Source organism: Nomascus leucogenys, chromosome 4, assembly GCF_006542625.1.
Source record: "Nomascus leucogenys isolate Asia chromosome 4, Asia_NLE_v1, whole genome shotgun sequence".
Taxonomy (NCBI): Eukaryota; Metazoa; Chordata; class Mammalia; order Primates; family Hylobatidae; genus Nomascus; species Nomascus leucogenys.
The window spans coordinates 94,549,365-94,570,294 of NC_044384.1; the positions used below are offsets into that span (position 1 = coordinate 94,549,365).

The window sequence follows — 20,930 nt, forward strand, 5'->3', positions numbered from 1 at the left end:
TGACTTGAGTTGTAACGCTGTGTTCTAATTTGGAAACGTGAAGCTGGCCACTTATAGAAGGTGCCCCCCTCGCCTAGTCTTCACTCAGAAAAGCCGGATGTGTCTCTTCCACCCCGAACATCACTGCCTTAGGCACATGGCACTCATTTTCCTAGGGCCTGGCCCTGGACTCTGCACATCCTGGGAGCTCTATGAAGAAGGGCAGGATTACCCTATTGAGTGCAGATATTCCTCTCACACACAGTGAGGGCTTTGGGTTAAAGTGGTTTATGTGGGGCCAGCATTTTTGGGTACATATGAAGCCTAGGGGAGTTGTTACTTGGCAGATTTGTGTGTAAGCACAGCTCCCCAGCCTCCTGCCTACTTCTGATAGGGGTACTGGCAGCCTTCAGGGATTGAGACTGTAGACCCTGGAGATGTTCCTCGCACTCTAGGGAGGCAGTAGCAGGGCACCTTCAGGACTGGCTCCCCTGAGGGAGTCCCTGTTTTTACCTCATCACTGATGAGAATGACGTAGCCTTTGTCGAGGTTGTCAAGGTAGAGTGGAGATAGTCCCTCCAACACGGAGGCAGTTTTTTGCCTGTGCAAACGAAACACTTCAAAAAGGATACTGCCCCTGCCTCCATCCTGGTGTGAGATGGCAGAAGGAAGCAGTGGCTGACAGCGGAGTTAAACACACTTTAAGGTAGGTCAAATTTTTGACATACCATTTTCCTCTGCCGTACCAGCAGCTGCTCTCTACTTTGAAAGGGGGCTTAGCTGCTCATATAAACTTTGGTTTGTGATAATGTAAACTATTATTAGGATTATCTTTTTATTCATAATATATGCCTGATTCTCTGTCTACTTTATTTATGCTCTGTGTGAAACACTCATTTACCTTCAATACTCAGAGCCAGCATCAACCCCTCTGAAAATGATGGGAAACTTTATAACAGATTATTTAAATCTCTCTGTGGTTAAAAAGGACTGGGAATGAAATCATTGGGTTGAGGAAGCTTCAAATCTCAGCAAAGCTTCCAGGTTAAAACTGGGATGTGATGTTGACAAAACATTCCAGTTTAAAGTTTTGTTTTTTTTTTTAAATGAAGGTTTATCCCCAGGGTGGTTGTTTTCATAAAGAAATGCTTGATTCTCGGTTGAGAATTTTTGACCTTCAAAGGCTCCTCTTCCCTCCCACCAACCTCCCCCCCCCCCACCCCGCCCAACTTTTCATCACCACCTGGTGGAACCATTTGTCACTGAGGACGTTCTGGAAGTTAGAGAAGTTCCTGAGGCTCAGGTTGGCGACACCAACACCGCGGTCAGCCAGGCCCTGTCTCCCTGCCAGGAGGCCAGAGTGGGGGAGGTCAGACGGGGCGGTTGGAGGGGGAGGGATGCCACGCGCTTCTGCCTCCGGTGTTCCCGAGTTGTTTGTCAGTGGAGAGCAGGTTAGTGGGTGAGCCAAGAAAAACCAATAACTGTTTCAATTTTTAATAAAATGTCCCTCCTACCCTTTGTTTCTCCCTCCACTTCTCCCCAAAAGAAAGAACAGAGTGAATTTTTAAGCACATCTGGACACTGTTTTTGTAAAACTTTTACCCTGAATTCCCAGAAGGAATGTATTGGCTCCCATTTTTCCAAGCAAAAACTGAAATGATTCCTTTGTTTATAAGTACTGTGCTTGCATATTTTAATAAAACAAGAAAGGAATTGCACTGATTTGAAAATCTTTAGCTAGGCCAAAGCATGCCTCTCTTGAAGTCTTTGAGAGGTGCTAAAAGTTTATGGTTGGTTATTTTTGGTGTCAGTGGGAAAGGGAGAGTTAGGAAGGCTCCGTGTGTCCCTTTTTGATTTTTTTTTTCCTGTGGCTATAAGAGCGTTCAGGCAATGGGGCAGGGGCTGCTCTTGGTCCTTGTTCCTCTGTTCTGCTTCCTCTACCATGCAGTGCCCTCGTGGTGAAAACCGTGCAGAAACAATCAGATAACAGTGTTCCAGATCTGAGAGCCCAAGGCCTGCGGTGGAAGACAGAATCCATCTTTTCCTTATCAGATAGTACTTGTTTTTTTCTTAGGTGATTCTTCTGTAAGTCTATTGTTGCCAAGAAAATGAGGTTGATCTTTGATTAATACCAGTCTTATTAGGATGTTGGCATGGTGTTCTAGTATGGGGAGAATTGCAAAAGAAACTTAGAGTGTCAAGCTTTTTTTTCTCCCAGAAATGTTTATTATAACAAATACTAAGTAATAACATTTAGCAGTTTGTGTATACAGATAATGTACAAAAAACAGATCTTCAAAAATTCCTAATCTGAAGTGACAATTAATGTTTAATAATCACTAGTTGTTCTGCTCAGGATTATGTTCAATTGTATATAGTATTTTTAATTCAAACAATACATTAGAGAACAAAGAGTATTTTAATGTTTATTCCATCCCTCAGAAATGAAAACTGCTAACATTACAAAAAATAGCCACATATTCCCTGAAAAATAAGTCCTGAGTGTCAAGCTTTTAAAGATGAAATAAGAGGCATTTACTATTTTGGGGAACTTGTAAGATGACATGGTTCTGTTCAGACTGGTGGTTATAGAAGTTCTTTTTTATGCCCTCAAAAATTATGTCTTTAAATTAAAGTTATATTGTCAGGAAAACATCAGTGTACTGTGGTTAAGTTATGAGGGTAGGCTGGGTGCTGTGGCTCACGTCTGTAATCCCAACACATTGGGAGGCTTAGGCAGGAGGATTGCTTGAGCCCAGGAGTTTCAGCCCAGCCAGGGCAACATAGCAAGACACCATCTCTACAAAGAATGAACTTTTAAAAATTAGCCAGGCATGATGGTACACGCCTGTAGTTCTCCCAGCTACTTAGAGGGCTGAGACAGAGGATCGTTTGAGCCCAGGAGTTTGAGGCTGCAGTGAGCCATGATTGTACCACTGTACTCCAGCCTGGGCAACAGAGTGAGACCTTGTCTCCAATTAAAAAAAAAAAAAAAGTTATGAAGGTCAGTCACAGCTCTGCTACTGCATAATAAATGTTCATTAGTGATAAGCATTGAACCAGTGTAATAGTTACTGTTTCCTGGAATATTACTTTCCCTAGACCTGTTCTGGGTGTCTGGAAATAAACTCTAGAGGTGAAATATTCCCAGAGTAGACTTCATCTCAGAGATCAATCAAATTTCAGAGATGACCACACCTCAGCTTTTCTACCCTACTTTTGAGAAAGAAAGTTGTTAGCCATGATGCCAAAACTGACCCACTAAGCCTTTCGGGGCTATGGATGTACATCTGTCAAATGGCAGCAAGTGTTGAATAATGTCCAAAACAGTATGGTCTGAAAATTAATACTTGTATTAGTGCCGTCATGCAAACATTCACCATTTTTGTGAGCTTTGAGCAAAAATGGTTTGCCTGAATTGAAATCTAATTCGATAACTTTGAGTCCTACTGATACCGTTCTAGCCAAGCTTTTGAACTTTTATTTCTCTTTGAGTTCTGGGAAATTGCCAGTTACTCTAAATGCTAGCTCTTAGACCAGTTGGTTAGGAGTAACTGGTTAAAAAAAAATAACCTGATTTAGAGCTCGTGGTTCAGTGTTGGTAGTCTCTACATTTTCCATGTAGCATTGTTTCAAAAACTGCAAAAAGGTGTATTTTAACAGTGGTTCAAACTGTGAAGTGCTGAGCAGATCTTGGGGAACATCAAGACATGGGTTCTCTGTGTTCTTCTCCATAATGTGGGAGATTAGAGGGCTGTCTGGCAGAATTGTGAGCTCTGAGCACAGCCTTGCCTCTAAGGTGCCCGGCTCGGTATCTGTACGCAGAAGCCTGACAGTGAACTAGCAGTCTTTTCAGTACCTTTTTCCAGTGCTAGATTTTTTTTTTTTTTTAAGTTTCAAACATATGAAAACATTTGATTTAAATGGTCCTAATAATATGTTTTCTATTTTTCCTCTAACACCAGGAGTTGAGTTTGAATAACAGCAGAAAACTTAGGAATTAATATGGAGGAGCTATTTTAAATGATCTAGCAATATAATTATTTGCTCAGAGATTTGTATAAACAAAAAAGTTTTCTGCCAGGTGAGGTGGCTCACACCTGTAATCCTCACACTTCTGGAGGGAGGCTGAGGTGGGCGGATCACCTGAGGTCAGGAGTTCGAGGCCAGCCTGGCCAACATGGTGAAACCCTGTCTCTACTAAAAATACAAAAATTAGCCGGGCGTGGTGGCACGTGCATGTACTCCCAGCTACCCAGGAGACTGAGGCAGGAGAATCACTGGAACCGGGAGGCAGAGGCTGCAGTGAGCTGAGATCATGCCGCTGCAGTGAGCTGAGATCATGCCACTGCACTCCAGCCTGGGAGACAGAGCAAGACTCCGTCCTCCCCCCCCCCCAAAAAAGGAAGTTTTCATTGCATGTACCCCATAAATAATATACATTTATTTGTATATATAATATTCACACTCAAATTCACATTCAGTTCAAAATTACACAGAAATTCAAAATAAAAAATTTAAACAAAGGAAAAAGTTTAAAAAGCATTTAAAAAGATGGTTTTCATGTCGAAAACATCCATCTTGACATTCTTTAACTGTAGCCTGTTTAATATTCTCTATTTTAACTGTATTTCATTCTCCTACTTTGCCAACCTCACTTTTTCAATCTTCTTTTTCCTCCATATGTGCCCTAACTATGGGTAGTCTCACAAAGCCCAATTCCTGGCTTTTTATTTTTTTACACTTTCTGTTAATTTTGTGTACCTCTTATGAATTAGCCTATCTGTCCTTAAGGTTCTGTGGCATGCCTTCATACATGACTTCCTGCCTTTTAATCCTGCATTTCTCCCCTCCCCCCAAAATATATGATATTGTAAAAAGATAGTGGGCACCTCACTTTCACTGTTTTTCTGCAGCCTACTTTTTTAAAAAAGACCCTCTTTCCCCAGTGTTCTCTCTTTTTTTTTTTTGAGACGGAGTTTTGCTCCTGTTGCCCAGGCTAGAGTGCAATGGTGCAATCTCAGCTCACTGCAACCTCTGCCTCCTGGGTTCAAGCTGTTCTCCTGCTTCAGCCTCCTGAGTAGCTGGGATTACAGGCATGCAGCACCATGCCCAGCTAATTTTTTGTATTTTTTTAGTAGAGACGGGGTTTCTTCATGTTGGTCAGGCTGGTCTTGAACTCCCAACCTCAGGTGATCTGCCTGCCTTGGCATCCCAAAGTGCTGGGATTACAGGTGTGAGCCACCGCACCTGGCTCCCAGTGTTCTCGTTATTGCCCTAAAATCACTATCTTCCAACTTCCCCAAATAAGAGCCTGCAGGTCAGTCACCTTTGAATATTTCATCATCACCTCTGTATTGCATTTGTCACCAAGTCCTGCTATTTTTTCCTTAAAAATGTCTCTCAGACCTGTCCTTTGATCCTCATCTGTACATTGCTGTCCCTGTCATGTTATATGTGTACTGCTGCAGTTGCTGGCTATCTGGTCTACCTCGCTCCAGTCTTCCACCCTCTAGTCTCTAGTTCTTCCTGCATATGTGGCCCTAACACTGTTTTGTTGTTATCATTCCTTTCCTGGTTCAGTTTCCTTTAATGTTTTTTTTGTTTGTTTGTTTTGTTTTTACTTTTTTCTTTATTGTGTTGAAATACACATAACATAAAATTTACCATTTTAACCATTTTAAGTGTACAGTTCAAAGATTTTTAAGTAAATTCACAATGTTTTGCAACCATCACCACCATCCACCTGTAGAACTTTTTCACCTTCCTAAATGGAAATTCCATAACCATTAAACAATAACTCCCCATTCTCCTCTCCCCGCAGCCCCTGGCTATCTCTATTCATGTCTCTATGAATTTGACTGCTCTAAATACCTCATATAAATGTAGTCATACAGTATTGTCCTTTCTGTCCTTTTGTGCCAATGTCAAATTTTTAAAGATTGTTTTTAGTGGTCTTGATCTGTACGGAAGTTGATGAAGATTTGGTAAAAGCTAACAAAGGGCCTTTGCTTTGAGTCTTATCTCTTTAGTATTTAGTGAGCTCTGTCTAGAAGCATGACACTGGTTTACTCATGAGTACAGACAGGAAAGTCAAGGTGTGTAAGAGCAACGGGAAGGTTAGAGACTCCCAACTTAGGCCTCTGTAGCACTAACCTAATACCAAAAGTTTTTTTTGTCACGGAGGGAAGAGAAGTGAAAATTGGAAGTGGCTGGTGACCAGGACTCACCTTCCTCCTTAAATACCTTCCATCTGTATTAGGGGCAGGGAATCAATTTCCATCTTGAAATGGATATATGTTTTGAGACCCCAGCTCCAGTCTTCTGTTTTATAAGTGTCACTTCTGCTCTCCAGGCCCTGGGGTTTGACTCATCCCATCTGTTCAATTCTTGGGTCCTTTGGATTCATCCTTTGAAGCTGCTGTTTCATTGCCTCTTTCTTCTTCCTTCCTCATCTCCCCACCTACCCCACTGCCACTTTGGCCTGTATCAGAGACCTTTTCCCTGTGCTTCTGTTTGCCAAATTTAGGCTTGTGCTCACATCTGTAAGGACCACTGTATTTGGATCTTGCCTGTCTCCAAGATGTACCACATGCAAAGCTGAACCCACTTGGCTATTTCAGCCCTACGGTGCCCATCTTTTCAGGCTAGCTGGGGGTGTCTAACACAGAAGCAATGAGGGTGTGTTGGTCACTTCCAGGGATGTGGGAAGTGTTTATTCTGGATGACCAGGAATGCTCTGTGTCATCCCTGAGAAATAGCAACCATTTCCTGAATGTTTACCATGTGTTGGCCACTGCGTGGTACAGTTGGTAGCATAAGCTTCTGGATCTGTGTTTGCTTGAAGGAATCTTCCTTCCCCTCCCCAACCCCAAAGCTTGACATGCCTCCTCTGAAGACACTTCTCTGGCTAGCCTTCCTCTGTTCAACTACCCGTTCTCTGAAATCTTATTACACATAGAGCTCAGTGGCATAACTTAGCCCATTCATTCTAGGCAGTGTAACCTTATCTACTGTAGTTTCATGTCTTTTAGCTTTGTTTTCCAAAACTAATTGTAAACACCTAGAGGCGGGTCTGGTTTAGCCTTATTCTCACTCAAAATGGCTTTCCCAAGTGCGAAAGCTTATTTCAAGCTCTTGAGACATCTGGTTGATAAATCCTGGGGCATTTGCAGAGGTTTTTCATGAATAAATGAGGAGGAGAGAATCTCAGGGTATAGTTAAATATTGCTTTCAGATCAGCTACGTTTTTTTTTTTTTTTTTTTTTGAGTGGGGGGTGGGGGTTGGGGAGGGGTGGACAGAGCTTAGCTCTGTTGCCCAGGCTGGAGTGCAGTGGTGCAACCACTGCATCATCAACCTCCTGGGCTCAAGAGATCCTCCTCAGTAGCTGGGACTACAGGCGTGTGCCACCACAACCAGCTAATTATTCTTATTTTTTAGAGACGGGGTCTGTGAGATGGAGTCCAGGCTGGTCTTGAATTCCTGGTCTCAAGCATTCCTCCTGCGTTGGCCTCCCAAAATGCTAGGATTACAGGTGGGAGCCACCATGCCTGGCCAGGCCGTTTTTGAGGCAGAGCTCATTCTTTCTTCTTCAACACCTGGGCTACATATGTGTTGTGATTCTAATCACAAAATGGAATTTACTGTGTTTTTTTTTTTTTTTTACCAGCGAGTGGTTTTTATCTCCTTAGCTTGGTCTGTAAAATCAAGCCACCCTGACTCTCTGGAAAGAGTTGGAGGTCTTAGGTTTCCACACGGCTGTAATGTGATTATTGTGCTGGAGAGAGGAAGACATTGTCATCTGCTTCCTGGATTTGTCAGTTTCCCTTTTAATTTTACACAGTTCTGTTATTCACTGGAGACCAGTCATCTAATCATAAAATCCCCTACATTTATGTAATTTTAAAGAAACATATAGGATAAATTATAGTAATTTGGTTACCCTGCAGAGCAGCGTTTAGGATACTCACATCAATAGGCAACCTACCAACGTATCAACGTGTGTATACTGTGCAAGTAGCCTTGTCACTACATGTGTCCTCTTGCCTTTTCCATGTACACAGCCGGCTCTGGAGCAGGTGACAGGGCCTGCTATACTACTTCCTACTAATGGTGTTTTCCCTTTGTAGAAAATGATGGTTGATGACAGTTGACAAGACCCTTAGAATTTTGCCCAGTGGTCCTAACTCACTTTATTAGGCTCTTTTTGTTATTTCCTCCATAGGTCTTACATATTTCACCCAGAAGGAACTGCATTAACTGATAGCTGGTGAAGATTTATGAGAGCAAATGTTATATATATTAGGATCTAATTTATGTCAAGTCACAGTCCATATGATGCAGGCAGTAAAGACCGTCTGGAAGAGTCTTCTTCAAAATGATGGAGTGGGAGAAGTTTCATATTCTTCTTTGTACTTAATTTTCTTTTACTTTGAACTTGTTATCTTTACAAAAATAATAAAGCCCTCTTCAAAAGAAAAGCCTATAGTTCTAGAAACTTGAAAACCCGCTCTTACGGAATCTCTGAGAATCACTGAGCATCCCACCACTTCACAGGCAGTTGGGGAAGTGGCAGACAGGAAGTGGCACATCCCGGCCTGGCCTTCTGCCTCCTCCCAGCCTCCTGCCCACCTTGCTCTGAACCTGCTGTGCCTTTGGGGCTTCACCTCCTCAGTGCCAGGAAATGCCTGAATCTGTGTCCCTAGAAGCAGTGCTGCTCACCTAACAGCTTGGCCTCACATTGACCCAGCTCCTCATTCTTTGTTTTTTTTGTGTGTTTTTTTTGTTTGTTTGTTTTTGGTTTTTTTTGAGACAAGGTCTTGCTCTGTTGCTCAGGCTGGAGTGTGGTGGTGTGATCATGGCTCGCTGCTACTTCCATCTCCTGGACTCAAGCCATCCTTCCACATCAGCCTCCCAAGTAACTGGGACTACAGGTGCATGCCACCATGCCTGGCTAATTTTTGTGTTTTTGTTGGTAGAGATGGGTTTTCGCCATGTTGTCCAGGCTGGTCTGAAACTCCGGGGCTCAATAATCCCCTTGCCTCAAAGTACTGGGATTGCAGTATTGAGCCACCGCACCTAGCCCCCATTCTTAGCTTGTTTGTTTGTTTGTTTGTTTGTTTGTTTATTTATTTATGGCAGGTAAAGGCTTGTTTTATTTTAATGGTTGATCTACGTAATCACTGAGGCCAGTATGTACAGACAAAGGGGGAGCTTTCACTTCTTGGTCTCTTCCTCCTTAGACAAAGTCTTGATGATCTCCTCCTTGGCCTGTAGGTGCTCTTCATGGCGCTTGCGTGCTTCCTGCGGGCCTTAGCCTCGTCAGCCTGGAGCTTCTTGTGGGTCTTGTCTGCCTTCAGCTTGTGGATGTGTTCCATGAGAATCCACTTGTTTTTGAACACATCCCCCTTCACCTTCAGGTATAGGCTGTGATATGTGTGGTGATCAGTCTTCTTAGATTCACAGTATCTTCTCATCAGCCGGCACGGAATCCTCATTCTCCTCATCCAAGTTACCTTCCCTGGCATTTGGGCATTGGCTGTACCCTTTCACTTACCTGTGCCCACGCGCCTGCCCTTCCAGCGGGCCAAGGTGTTTTCCCAGCATCAAGCCCGGGAGTGGACAGTCACAGGTTTGCAGATGATTGGCCTGTGTTTGATCAGATTCTGGATCTGCTGATGGGAGTTGGCATTGGCGATTTCATTGGTCCTTTTGGAGTCCAACCAGACCTTCTTCTTGCCACAGCAGAGGACACTAAAGGCGAGCCTCATCTGAAACCTGAGCATACTCATGGCTGTGGTTGTGGCTGCAGCAGCGAAAGCAATGAGCTCCCCGATTCTTAGTTTAAAGTCAGTTTAGCCAGAACCTTTGGACTTTCCTTTTAAAAAAATTAATCACTGCTTTTAATGTTTTCTGCTTAGCTTCTGTTTCATGCTAACTTCATGACAAAATGTTACAGGTTTCTAATTTAATTTAACCATATTACTTTGATTTTGTAAACATTTCTCCATGGGAAGCCTTAATGAAGGGGCAAGACATTGATTTCTTCCTGTTGACAGGTGAAGGGACAAGGTTGTATGTGCCGTTTGCTTGCCTCTGCCCTATAGGAGAGGAATGGGAACTCACCACCAGACCCACTTCATCAGGGGTGGAAATATGCTCCTACCTGCTGTTCCATTTGCTATGTCTGACTCACAATGGATTTGCTTTATAATTAACCTCTCTATACCACTCCTTGCCAGAAATCCTTGGAGAGGGAGTGCAGGGAGACCTTAATTCCTGGGAACACCCCACTGCCTTCTTCATCCACAAAAAAACATTTATCAAAATCTAAAATTGACCAAGACATCAATACTTCATTTTTACATCATTCTTTGCCTTCTCGGAATGACATTTTAGCAGTTCAAGGAAATTAAAACAAAGCTGAATACTCCTTGGCAAACATAATTATTTCCTGGCCTAAATGTCACACAATGATTTAATTGGTATGTCATTGTGTGTATGTGTGTTTGCATGTGTGTGTGTGTGCTTTAATGGAAATTCCATGTGGTATCTTTGGGAAATTAGGAAAGAGAGTCTTCTAGATTTATTGCTTATAGTTTAAGAACAGACTGCTGGCTTCCATCCAAATAGTAGGACGATGTAAAGTTACAGGGATCATTAGCGTTTGAATATATCCTTCCGATTGCCTGCTATTTTAAAATTAGTTTGGCAAAAGGTAAAAGTCAGAACTGACAGTGAAATTTTTTACCCTATGAAACTTGTAACATTCATCAAAATAAACTTGTGGGGGACTTGGCATCATGTAAGCGATGGTATCCTTTGCTTTATACCAATATCTTAATTTTGAAGCCGAATGAGTTTTGCTGTGGCTGGAGTAGGAGTCAGAGACATAGATTATTCATTTTGGAAAGTTGGAATTTTTTAGATTATCCTTCATAGTGGCTCATGCACAGATATTATAAAATATATCCCAAACCTAACTTAGTTTTGTGTGTTGACCACAAATACCATACTCTGCAAAGGCAGTTGAGCAGGAGTGGGAAAATCAGCTGTTTCCTTTATCTAGTGGATACTATGAGTATTTTCCTCCACACTCAGTGATGCAAAAAAAAAAAGAAGAAGAATTAGCCACATCCTAGTTCACTTTTTATCTTGATTCAGTGCCACTGACTTGGCTGCAGACATAACTGTTGTCTCCTGTGATCTGAAAAGTGATGGATATACCCCACTCTCTTGATGGGTTTATGTGCTCAATAGCGTAAGTGGTTGCCTTTCATGTTTCTACTTTGTAAAGTTCATGAGTCCCAGCATCTTGGACAAAGTGTTCAGTTACTGAGTTGTAACAAATACTGCCTATAAAGGATTACAGTTGGATGGCATTAATCCAAGAATTCTATTTAAAATGGAGATTTTACATCAACCACTTCCCTCCCCCATTAGAATTTTTTGTTTGTTTTTGTTGTTGTTGTTTTTGAGACGGAGTCTTACTCTGTGGCCGAGGCTGGAGTGCAGTGGTGCGATCTTGGCTGACTGCAACCTCCGCCTCCTGGGTTCCAACGATTCTCGTGTCTCAGCCTTCTGAGTAGCTGGGATTACAGGCGGGTGCCACCACGCCCGGCTAAATTTTTTTTTGTATTATTAGCCATGTTGGCCAGGCTGGTCTCGAACTCCTGACCTTGTGATCCCCCAGCTTCGACCTCCCAAAGTGCTGGAATTACAAAGTGAGCCGCTGCGCCCGGCCCTTGTTTTACAGTGTCTTGCTCTGTCACCCAGTCTGGAGTGCGGTGGTGTGATCTTGGCTCACTACAGTCACAACCTCCTTGGCTTACAACCTCCTTGGCTCAAGCGATCCCCCTGCCTCAGCCTCCCGAGTAGCTGGGACTACAGGTGTGTACCACCATGTCTGGCTAATATTTTTGCACTTTTTGTAGAATGGGTTTCACCGTTTTGTCCAGGCTGGTCTTAAACTCCTGAGCTCGAGCAATCCGCTGGCCTCCGCCTCCCCAAATGCTGGGATTACAGGTATGAGGCCACCGTGGCTGGCCTGAATTTTGTTTTTTACTCACCAAAGTAAAACCACTCTCTATTATTCAACAGACGTGGCTTTAAGCTATCAAGCTATTGAGTGGAGCTGGACTGTAAGGCAGGTGAGGTCTGGGGGCTTCAGCGGTCCAGAAGCCTCCTGAAAATACCGTGTGCCAGTGTGTGTGCACACATGCACCACAGTTCTCCCCCAGATAAAAAGCTGTGACTCTCGGTAATGAGGGGTAAATGAGAGCAAAGTGATTTTAGCCTTGGTGGTGATAGTATTGCCAAGAGAGGGATGATGGTAGGATTGCAGCTATATAGCAACTCACACTCACCCCGTTTTCAGATCTCACCAGTGTTTTTCTGAAGGCCTCAGGATATCACTCAAACCTTCAAAGTCCTTGCATCTTGAGGCCAAACTTTGCATTTCAGTCCATGAACACATGAACAGAGTGCGCCTGTGGTTGATGGGCATTGGGCTGGTTGTGGCACAGCCTGGGACTCCTGTTGGCTGAATACTTTAAACTTTCTTTGTTTCACCCTTCTTAAGGCAGGACGGTTGTTACACAGCCATTGTAACCAGTGGGCACTCAGCGAGTGTGAGTTGCATGCTTATACTGAAAGCTTCTAGGAAATCAGGTTTGGAGGCTTTTTCTGTAGAAAGGCAGTGCTGCTCACCCAACATTGAGACTTGATATTTCTCCCAAGTAACTGGGATTCCCACAGCTTGGGGAGAACCAAGACAGTTGAGAGTGGTGGGCTGGAGGAACAGCTGAGGTGGGAGGGGGTGGGGGAGGGGAAGCTTGTTCACATGCTTGTTAACATTTAAGGGTCTTTGACAAAGGAAGTCTAATGCCTTGCCCCGGTCAGCCGGCGATTGCCCCCCGGGAGGCCCCGTTGTGCACAGGAAGTCGGACACTAATGATGTTAGCGAGGGGACAAAGGCGCCTCGCCCGGGAAGGGTCTAATTGCTGTGTCCGGCTCCCAGGCGGCCGGCCTCAAGCTGGAGGGGGCTGGGCAGGATGCGCTAAGTGTTAACACCTGGAGCCGGCACTGCAGCCTTCCTGGTGCTTTTTTGTTGTGGTTGTTGGCTTTGTGGCTGGGCACACATACTGACAACACACACACTCAAAGGCACTCAGAAACCCTGGCCGCATCTCAGGGGGTTGTTTCAGGACTTGCTATCTAAGAGACTAGATGGAAATCGTTTGATCAGGAGGTCACACCGTGAGTGTCACCCCTGGGCCGGGCAGGACCGTGAAACAGGAGGCTTTACTCCTGTTTCTCCTCCCATCTGCCCATCAGAGCTTGGTGACTGTGGCTTCACCTCTGGGCTGATTCTTCCCTCTCCTCGGGAAAGCTTCTGGGAAAGGCCAGACCTTGCAGAGAGAGGCAGATACTTATTAGAAGGGTCACTCAGGCTTTAGCTTAGAACATTCTAGTCAGAATGAATGGGAGAATATTCGCTCTTGGAGGGCAGAGAGAACCAGCTAGGGTCACCCAAGGGTGGTTATGGTATATGTGTGGATATTTTATATGTTGCTATCTGAATTCACACCTGGAGAGGTAGTTGGAGGGTCTGCATCCCAGGGAACTGGCAAAACCAAGATGCACCCTTTGATTTCTAAGTGGGATCTCGGGATTTTTTGCATCTAAGCATGGCTTTGGACCTGGGGGCCTGTGAACCCCTCAGAGGCCCTTGGGTGGCCTTCATGAGCTCTGAGAACCTCCCAAAATTGTGTATGAAAAGTTTCTGGGGGAAATTGGGTAAGGATTATTTTTCACAGGATTCTCCAAAGGTTCTAGTAAACTTTTCCTCTTAACAAAAACAGGGTCATCAGTAATTAAAAGCAAATACACCCTGCCTTGGCCAGTAGTCCTGCAGGGTGGGATTAGAGGTTCAGTTCAGCAAAGGCAAGGCTACCTGGAGCCTGAGGTGGGCTACCAATGGCAGGCAGTTTTGAGCACAGGTTGGTTCACTTGGATTTTTGCAGCTAGAGAACAGGAGAGTTTAAAAGGATGCTTGAAGCCTGTCTCCTTCCTAGAGAAAGTGGGGGAAAGCCACAAATTTTGAAAAAGGGCCTAATGCTGACTTACTGCTTCCCACTGTTATTTTAAGGTTTTTCTGTCCGAGACCACCATGTGGACAGACTTAATCGGCTGACAGAAGGGGTTGCCTTGCTTTCTAGCATGTCCTGTAATGTTTCCATTAACACTGAAACCTAAAAGGATGGCCTTCCATAATTTCCAAATATGCGAAATCCACCTTGAAGGAAACGTGTGTGGGGCTTGCCGGGGACCTGTTGGGGTGGAGGAGGCTGGGTCCCCATGGCAACATCACAGTCCCCCACTTCTACAGGCATTTGTGCTGTAAAAGCAGAATTCCAGATGTGACATAGTATTTGGAGACTCAGTCCCCCGGCCTCGGAAACAGTGGTATTTGAAGTCGGCACAATTCGGTGCACCTCTCTGTGTGGTCCTAAGGCTTTTCATTAGTAGTTGTGTTCTGATCTGAACATTTCCTCTCACCTTAGGCATAACAATCATGTTTATAGCTTTAAGTTTTCCTCTATTGTCTAATCACTATTTTGCCCTCGTAGGAAGAGACTTTTTCGGCTTCTGGAGTGAAGTCTTTGTAACTGTTCCTTTCACAGCTAAGTGAGAGTGAGTCAGTAGCCGATTTGCTGGGTGGGTATTTGGGTGGTTGGTTGTTTGCTTCCTCTTTGTACCCAGTATTTATGGAAAAAGCATACACAGACACAGTTAGAATCTGAGTCTGTGTATGCTTTTTAAACTACAGATGGGTTGACTGTTACCTTGAAGATGCCAGTTCTCTAACATGCGGTTCTCATTTGACTGGATGGGAGTGGTGTGCGAAGCAGAGGGAAAGGTCTGGCTCTCTGTCCAGAGGCATGTTTTATAGCTTGTCTCTAACGTTTTCGGAATTGGAAAAATGGAACAATCCTGTCTATTTGTGAGTATCAGCCATGGGAGAACACACGGCCCAGATCCTTAACAGACTAATTGGAAAAAGTACTTGAGTTTTTGCTTTGTGAGAACTAAAGAGACTGCACAACTTTGTTTTGCCTTGTTTTTAAACCCAGGGAGAAAGTTTGCTTGTGTGCATTGTGTGTGTATGTGTCTGTGTTGATATCTCTGGGCTTTAGCTGCATGGCTGGTTCCAGTGGCAAAGCAATAAGAAAATCATAAAGTCAGGCGTGGGGAAGACCATTAAAAAATACATGCAGTTCCATTCAGGCCAGCATCATTTAGAGAAGTTGCTGTCGGAGAAACAACTCACACCAATGTCCTAATATACTTTTAGTGAATGGATTTCGGGGGGCAGAGTGGGTGGAGGGGTGGGATAGTGAAAAGAAATTTGGATGAAAACTAGAGCTTTCAGTTTGATAAGCAGGACACATGGTAACTTGGCATGGGTCGGCCTCATGTTAGAGCTCAGAAACAATTGTCCCTTCAGCTTTCCTTTGGAGAGCGTGAAATTAGGAACATGTGTGTGCTGATTAGCAACATGTCAGAGATGAATCATGATTATGGCTTTGGTCTGGTGCACAGGCCGTGCTCTGGAGTAGTGATTTCCTACCTCCCCGAGCAAATCTCTTTAATTAGCTTAAGATCTCTGGGTCTTTTTGGGCCAATGTGGTTATTGCTGGTTGGAACCCAGCAGCACACCCCAAGAGCTTGTGTGTTCCTTGCTACGCATCCAAGACCTCACCTCCAAATCAGACTGCTGGCATCCTTCATTTCTGAAGTTGGTTGCATCTCAATTTGAGAGAGAGAGAGAGAGAGAGAGAGAGAACAGCTCCTGGGAATGTGGAGGGAATATCTTGAATAGATCCAGGCCCAGGCTGGCTTTTGATTTATTTTACCTGTGTTTTGCGTTCATCAGCATTCTCTTCAGCTTACATCACCTGGGGCTTCTCTGCCTTTGCCGACTTTTTGTTGTTGTTAAAGGTTTGAACTGAAGTAAGTGGGGTCTGTCTTTGTTTAGGAAACCATCCGAACTGGCATGGAGTCAAATGGCCCCATATTCTGCTTCGTCTCACCCTTCTTATGTCCATTGGTCAGAGACAAAGATGTTAGTCCCGTTGTACATTTTAAGCCTCACAGCACTGTTTGCTGTTAAACAGTGGAAGCCCAAGATGGAGAAAACGTTATAGAAAAACAGAAAGTATGGCCGGGCCTGGTGGCTCACACCTGTAATCCCAGCACTTTGGGAGGCCAAGGCGGGCAGATCTCTTGAGATCAGGAGTTCGAGACCAGGCTGACTAACATGGGGAAACACCCGTCTCTACTAAAAATACAAAAATTAGCCAGACATTGTGGTGGGCACCTGTAATCCAGCTACTTGGGAAGCTGAGGCAAAAAAATCTCTTAAACCCAGGAGGTGGAGACTGCAGTGAGCCAAGATCACGCTATTGCACTCCAGCCTGGGCGATGAAGCAAGACTCTATCTCACAAAAAAAAATTTTATATCTATATATATATGTGTGTGTGTATATATATGTATATATATGTGTGTATATATATGTATATATGTGTGTATATATATGTATATGTATGTGTATATATATGTGTATATATATGTGTATATATATGTGTGTGTGTGTATATATATATATATATATATATATGAGTTGGCCTTAGTTTTAAGTAGTTACTAGACGTACCTTTAAAAAAACCCATCTTCCGGCCGGGCGCAGTGGCTCATGCCTGTAATACCAGCACTTTGGGAGGCCAAGGCGAGTGGATCACCTGAAGTCAGGAGTTGGAGACCAGCCTGACCAACAATGCGAAACTCTGTCTCTACTACAAATACAAAAATTAGCCAGGCATGGTGGTGGGCACCTGTAATCCCAGCTACTTGGGAGGCTGAGAGGGTAGGATCACTTGAACCTGGGAGGCGGAGGTTGCAGTGAGCCGAGATCGCACCACTGCACTCCAGCCTAGGCAACAAAGCAAGACTCCATCTCAAAAAAAAAAAAAAAGTCTTCTCAGTTCTTTGTGCAAATGCTCTTATTTAAATTTTCACTCTAACTCTGTTCACTAAAACATTACTGGCTTTCTGAAAGTTCCTTACTTGATTTGAAAGTTTGGCCTGCCTTCCACTGGAAGAGGCGTGCTATATTTAGCACAGTTCTTGTTGAAATGCATTTTTCCAAAATGGCAGTTAAGCTATGCTGGAGGTGAATTGGAAATGTTGCTCTGGGAAGTTAGTGTCTTCAAATGGCTTAGAATGCCCGAAGGCCCCTCAGGAAGTTGGCCATCTGATCACCTTCATGGCTGCCCCTGGCTGCTGCCTGTGGATCCTGCTCCGCTGCCGGCCTCTCTGTGTCCAGGCCTTTGCTTCTTTGCCATATGGCTGGAGCATGGTGTGGGTTTTTAGCTTTTGAATTTTATTCCTTTAGAGCACTTAAGGGTTATCCTCCCCTCCTTCCTGAGTTAAAGATGTTTTCTCCATTATGTTCCCATTTGCTGCTTCCGTCCCTACTGACCATAGAGCACCAACCAAAGGAATTTCATAGCAGCACTCCAGGCAGCCGGGGCTTGCTGCTTAGTTCCTTTTGGAACAAATTAAAAGCCACCCGTTAGTGCAGCAAATGGGGGTGCTTAATTAACTAAGAATGTGGCACCCTGAGGCCACTGCATTGGCATTTATAGTTTTTAAGTAACAGGCAACAAACAAGTATTTTTAATCGTCAGCTCATTAAATATCAAAAATGGTATAGTAGCTAAAAGCTTGGGATTGTTTCTTGAAGAACAGTTTACAAAGCTGGTCGACAGCCTTGTAAGTTGCCTTATCTGTTTTCTCTTAGTGTGGGCCCTCATTCTAAGCCCATAAATCAGTGTAACACCAAGCTAAGTTTTTGGGGTATATTACTTGGCTTAATAACGCATTCATTTATTCAGGCAGAAAACTTACCCTTATCAAGGACTATGTGTCAGGCCCAGGACTGTAGGCAGGGGTTTTGAGGGCTGTCTCCTGGGCTCTGTCTTCAGCCTCTCCTTTTCCAATCCAACCTATGCCCTTAACAAAACTGGAGTTACTGGGCCTCAGTGACCATCTGTTGAATGCATTTTAGTCTGGTGATCAGTGCCTACCAATACCTTGCCCTGACCTGTCTGTCTGTCTTATCTTCCACAATCCTCCAAGGTTCTGGATGCAGAAGACAGATGATACCTAGGAAATGCACCACCTGTGACCCTTCTCCAGTCTGCCTCATGTATCTCTTTGTAACTTGTCCTGCAGTACAACTGTCACCTGCTTATTGAGGCAGTAACCTTCTTGGGAAGGATGACGTAAACATTTCTGAGTTTATTGTGTGTCAGATGCTATGCTGAGCACTTGATATATGTCATCTCACACAGTACTTTCCACAAAGTTTTATTCAAACACTTTTTTTTTTCTTTTGAGATGGAGCCTCACTCTTTTTGCCCAGCCTGGAGTGAAATGGCGCGATCTTGGCTCACTGCAACCTCCACCTCCCAGATTCAAGCAATTATCCTGCCTCAGCCTTCCAAGTAGCTGGGATTACAGGCACCCACCACCATGCCTGGCTAATTTTTGTATTTTTAGTAGAGACGGGGTTTTACCATGTTGGCCAGGCTACTCTCAAACTCCCGACCTCAGGTGATCCGCCCACCTTGGCCTCCCAAAGTGCTGGGATTACAGGTGTGAGCCACTGCACCCAGCCTATTCAAATACTTTATAGATCAGGGAGGTTCAGAAATTTACCCAGAGTCACACAGCTGGAAAGCTGGTGGTTTAGACACACATCTGCATAACTCCAAAACCCACTGTCTTAACCACTTCTCTACTTCTGGGGGTCAGCCCCAGGTCAGCCCACAGAAGCCTGCATCTAGGACAGTAGAATCTGAAGCAGCAGCTCTGATGGGTCCATGTTCTATGCCTGCCTGAAGCTTGGGTTGGGGAGAACACAAGGACAGGGATCAGCTCCGGGTGTTGAGGGGCAGGGTGGAGGAATGGCAGCATGTGCCATGTGTGTGTGACATAGAGGTCTATTTTATCCATATTGCAGCTGAAATTACATGAGTGTATATTAGCTTTCAGTTGCTTCTATAATAAATTACCAAAACCTTAGTAGCTTAAAATGACATACCTTTATTGTCTTCTTATAGTTCTGGAGGTCAGAATTCTAAAATGGATCTTAATGTGGCCAAAATCAAAGTGTTGGCTGCGCTGGCTCCTCCTGGAGGCTGTAGGGGAGGATCCATTCCTTGCCTTTTTCAGTCTCCAGAGGCCGCCTGCTTTCTGTGGCTCCTTAGCTCCTCCTTCCTCCGTCCTCAAAACCAGTACTTCAAATGGATCTCTCTTTCTCTCTCTCCTCATTCCATTGTCACATGTCTTTCTCTGATTCTGACCCTTCTGTCTCCCTCTTATAAAGACCCTTGTAGTTATTGGGCCCACTTGGATAACCCAGAATACTCTCCCCATCTCAGGATACTTGAACTTAATTACATCTCCATAGTCCCTTTTGCTCTGTAAAATAGTATAGTCACAGGTTCTGGGGACTAGAATGTGGACATGTTTAAGGGGCTATCATTCGATCTATCCTGAGGTATAAAGAAAATAGAAGTGCACCATGGGCTAGCCTGGGATACCATTGCTAAGGTGGTTTCTGAGGGCTCTAGAGCAGCTGAAGCATTATTTGGGTGTTGAGCTAAGGACAGCCTGATAGCGCATCTGTGATGCATGTGCTGAGAAGCTGTGCACTTAAGGAATTCCAGGAACGAAAGGTTTTTGTTTGTTTGTTTGTTTGAGATGGAGTTTTGTTCTTGTCACCCAGGATGGAGTGCAATGGCATGATCTCAGCTCACTGCAACCTCCGCCTCCTGGGTTCAAGCGATTCTCCTGCCTCAGCCTCCCAAGTAGCTGGGATTACAGGCACCCACCACTACACCCAGTTAGTTTTTTGTATTTTTAGTAGAGATGGGGTTTCACCATGTTCACCATGTTGGTGAACTGTTGGCTGGTCTCGAATTCCTAACTTCAGGTGATCCACCTGCCTCGGCCTCCCAAAGTGCTGAGATTACAGGTGTGAGCCACCACGCCCAGACAAAAGGTCTTTAAAATGCATGTAAGAACTAATACCTGGGATGTTTTCTCCTGCTTCTGAGCTCCATGACCAGGCTTGGATGGCCACAGGGTCTTATGATCTCTGATTTTCTGTGGAATTGGAACTACCATTTTGCATCTACATCCCTAAAAGTGCCATGCTACTCAAATTGTGGGAATGAATTACCATGTTCCCCTCAAGTGAGTAGCAGGCAGACCGATGTGTCAGGAACACAGTGTGATGCAGCAAGCAGCCCATCAGGGGAGGGGACCTGGGTGATAGGAAGAGAAGAGGAGGGGATTCTGAGAATGCAGGCATGCCCAAGGACATTTTCCAAGCAGAACTGCAGTGCCCAAAGGGTTTAGAAGGTGCAAGAGGGAGTGACTGGGAAGGTAGGCAGGTGTCACGTCAGGAATGATCTGGAGGGACAGGGAGCCAGTGAAGGGTTCAAAGCAGGGGAGCGAGGGCAGATATGCACATGGCCAGAGCCCCTTGAGGTCAAGACCTGGGTCTGGTTCATAGCTGAGTGCCCAGCCTTGTGAGTCTTAGGCCAAGGTGGAATGCTCAGCAGAGAGTGAATGGATGCCACAGGTAAGCTTCACCTTCCTTCCAGGCCAGCCTCACTGGACCCCCCTCTGAACAGCTCCACACACATCACAGATACTTTATTTGGAGGGATTTAGGTTCTTGAATGCATGGCATAGCACACCTCACTGTCTTGGGCTCCTTTCCACAATGCATTGGCCATTGCCCAATAAATACCTGCAAATAACATGTTGCAACAGGAATAAGAGGAAACAAACAAACAAAAGAAATATAAGGGA

At 44.5% G+C, this 20,930-nt stretch overlaps 1 protein-coding gene and 1 pseudogene across 3 annotated transcripts in view; one reads left to right on the forward strand and one right to left on the reverse strand.

Annotated features, from left to right (window-relative positions):
* IL17RD (interleukin 17 receptor D) overlaps positions 1 to 20,930 on the forward strand; it is a 77,388-nt gene that overhangs the window by 27,770 nt on the left and 28,688 nt on the right. Inside the window, exon 1 of one of the 3 annotated variants that reach the window (XM_003257218.3) lies at positions 1,398 to 1,430. The exons of the other annotated variants lie outside the window; for them this stretch is intronic. The gene's annotated coding sequence lies outside the window, so the exon portion shown is untranslated. Of the gene's footprint in view, positions 1 to 1,397; positions 1,431 to 20,930 lie in introns of those variants that run through there. 3 annotated transcript variants of the gene reach the window in all.
* On the reverse strand, positions 9,197 to 9,798 carry LOC105740615 (annotated as a pseudogene).